Here is a 3,587-nt window from a genome sequence, read left to right as displayed (position 1 = left end):
CCCCCCCCCCCCCCCCCAAATTTTCCTTCCTTGCCCAGTGTCCGACTAGGGACTTGGGTTCTCAGCCCGTGCTAACCCCTGGCTGTTGTGCCATGGTGTGTACCGACCCAGTATTCCCACCGCTGTGCCAGTCCGCTCTGGAGCAGAGGCCAGTGTTGGTGAGCATGCTTACTTTGGGATACTGCGCTTGGGGACAGTTACAGTCCCAGAGGAACATTCTGGGCCCTCACCTGAAATGCAGGGGTGGCCGCAGTGGAAGTGATGTACATGAGGGGTTGTGGAACGCACGCTGCAGGGATGAACTGCTTTCTCCCCAGTTTCCCACAGTTGCTGCGTGTGTTTGGGAGCTGCGGGCAGGCACTTGGAAGAGCAGTGGCACGCGTTGAGTAGGCAGTGTCCTTTGGAACAGCCTCCACTGGCCTTATCAGAGACAGGGGTGTGTTATACCAAGTAATTCAGTAATTTAATGAGCCATCATACTGCTCTGACTCCTACCACAGATGCTGTTGGACTCAATGCCGAGTTGGATTTGTTACTGCAAGGCTTTTTTTTTCCTCCTTCCTCTGGGACTCATGCCAAGACGAACTGTATGTTCTGTTCTTAAGAGCAATGAGTAATGTATGTGTGAATCTATAACATAAGTAATACGAGTATATAAAATGTGTGAGTACGCAGGATTCGTGTATCCCGCGTCCTGGAGCGTGGCACACACGCAGTGTGTGTGTTCAGAAATAGGGTGCGATACATGTCTGGGCAGATGAATGACATGCCACGCAGTTACTGCTCCGCAGAGCCCCGTCTGATGGCCCGGCCCCAGAGCTGCACCGAGCGCCCCGTCGCCAGCCACGGTTTGCCTACCTAATTGCCCTTTTGGAGGAGTCACTAATTAGCCAGAGCTGGGAGTCGCTCCCTGCGCTTACAGGGCACTCAGCCTTAACGAAGGTGAGAGGAGATGCGTGCGCTGTAGCCTGGTGTTCCTTGAGTCGTCGGTGGGCATCACGGGGGTGCCGGGGGGCTGCGCCTTGGAGCTGGGTGTGCTGGGGGTCTCACTCTGCACCCCCCAAGTAGGAGCTGCTGTACAAGCGATGCGCTCCAAGGCAGGTAGGAGCTCCTTTTAGTGGGATCTTTCTTTTTCTTTTTTAGATTAATAAAATGGGCTTTCTCTCATAAATTATTTTTTTAATGTGAAAAACGAGAAGGTGGCAAGTAGCCAACTCCCCTGCCTCCCCCTTCCCAGCTCGATGAGGTCATTGCCTCTTAAAGTTTATACCACGCACTGAGACGTGGCTGGAGGAGCGGGAAGGCAGCAAACATCCCTCGGGGCGTGTGGGGGGGGATGAGCACTGCTCCCCGAAATATTAGTGAGCTGGAAGCGATGCCTGAGCAGGACTTGTGAGTGGGGAGGGGGCCTGGTGCGGCTCTCCGGGAAGCCTGGAGGGATGCAGGGTGGGAGGGGTCCGTGCCTGGGCCCTGCCATGCTCCAGGGTGGAGTGGGAGGTAGGAATGTGTGGGATATGGGTCCAGAGCATGGCTGTGCAGCTCGGTGGGCTGCCGGCTGGAGGAGCACGCGGAGGGCTGAGCGTGCGCTTCGGTGAGACGTGATGGGCAGCGGCTCTGGCACTCCGGCTCAGCCCGCTCATGCATCCATCTGCTGATCCTTGGGAATTTCCTCGGCACTGTGTTTGCAACGGGGTTGCCAAAGTTCATGACCCAACGAAGGATCTCTCCAAGACCTTTGTGTCCCCGGCCCAGTGGCTGCCTGGAGAAGTTCTGGGATCTTGGTTGTGGTGTTTTGTTTTTTCCCCCTTGAACAGCACGCAAGCTGCTTGCGAATTCCTGACCTATTGTTTTCCTGTCTGTCCCCCCTGCCATCCCCATTTCACTTCCCTCGCAGTGGAGGCGGTCTGGAAACAGGAGCGCCCGGAGCACGAGCCATTCCTTGGGGCTTTCCTGGAAGACGTGGGATGATGCTTTTGGGCTGCGCGCATCAGCTCTGCCAGGATGTTGGGTGATGGTGGCTTGGCCTGTCTGTGGCTGAAGGTGTGGTGCTGCCCTGAAAAGATTGTTTCATTAGGTGCTGAAATAATTAGCAACTGCAGTTTTGTAAGAGCATGTTTGCTGCCTTGTGCCTTTGCCACGGTTGTGATTTTGGCCAGAGCTCGCTGTGCCTTGCAGGAGGATGGTGCTTTATCCATCTTTTTGTTGTCTCGCTGCCCGGTTGCAAGGCTGGGGAACTGCAATGAGTCCGTCCCGTGTGATCCCGTCCTCTGAGCTGGCCTTGCGGGGTGTAAACCCTCAGTGAATTTGTGCTGTACTCCAGAAACCAGATACTTGCTGCAGCAGAGAAAGGAGTTGTGGAGAGGGAAGGCGAGAGATGGACACCCGCTCTGGTTTTAATGCCGGTGAAGAGCCCTTGGCAGCAAGCACTGCACTGGGTAGAAGCGTGCGTTCCCTTGCAGGCTCAGCCCCGGTGTCCCGGTGCTTAGGGACACAGCCGTTCCCCCCCGTCAGCAGTGGGTTTGGAGGTGGGCAGCCGTTTCCACCATGGGCTGCACGATTAACCTAGGCAGGAGCTGTGGAAAGGTGAAGAAGCGGGATGGCGATGGGAGGAGGTGGCTGAGATGTCATCTGCGGCCTTGGAGGTTTGGGGGCAGGGAATGAACACCAGGACGGGCAGATCGGCCGGCACCTGCAGCACTCTGCAGGGACAGCAGAGACCCAGGAGGAAGGTCTGGGAGATGCTTAAAACAGTGCAACTTGACAATTGCTGTTGGGTCACAGCTTGTCCGTGCCATGGAAGTCATGTAGGCGTCCCGTTGGCCACCGTGGCCCCTCGGCGATGCTGTCTGTGCACGTCTTTGTCTTTGTGCTGCTCCTCAGCAGCCTCTCTGGTTTTTTATTCTTCGCGGCAACACGATACAATCGCTCCTTGTTAGCCTATCTTGCTCTTTCCTCTTTCAAGGAAGGGAAGGAGCAAGGGAACCAGATCTGATAATTCCGGTGAGTAGAACTGTTCCCCTGAGCCCTTTATAAAGAAATAAAAAGGCTCTCCTTCTCTCCGCTCCGCTTTGAGTACAAGCACTTTACCCTCTTGGATTCCCTGCAGGCTCCTCGTGCTGCTAAAATTGAAACATCAAGATTTTTTTTTACCATCAGTGTTTTGACACCTGGAGGTACAATTTCTATTAGCTTTTATATAAAAACAACACCAGTTTTGCCAACAGAGTTCTCGTTAAATAATGCATGAAGACCCTGCTCCCGACAGGAGGGATTTTTCTTTCCCTTTCCTGGACTCTTGGATAACGGCTTCATTTCGGTGACCACTGGGGAAAAAGATACACACGTTCGCAGGCGGATATATATATATGTATGCAGAGACACACGTGCTTAACTCCTGGGCAGAGAGTCAATTATCCTGTTTGCTAATTAACGTGGAGAGATGGGGGAAAAGCAATTTAAGGTTGGTCTGTTGAGAAGGTTTGGATGGTGGTTTTATTTGTCGGAAGCAGTGGATGGCATTCTTCTCGAGACCTTTGATGGGAAATAAGACTGCTTTATAGGCTTTCAGCCTCCCAGTGCCTGGGGGG

This window comes from Eurypyga helias, unplaced genomic scaffold, assembly GCF_000690775.1.
Source record: "Eurypyga helias isolate BGI_N326 unplaced genomic scaffold, ASM69077v1 scaffold13186, whole genome shotgun sequence".
Taxonomy (NCBI): Eukaryota; Metazoa; Chordata; class Aves; order Eurypygiformes; family Eurypygidae; genus Eurypyga; species Eurypyga helias.
The sequence above is the reverse complement of the archived record's forward strand: the minus strand, read 5'-3'. Positions refer to the sequence as shown.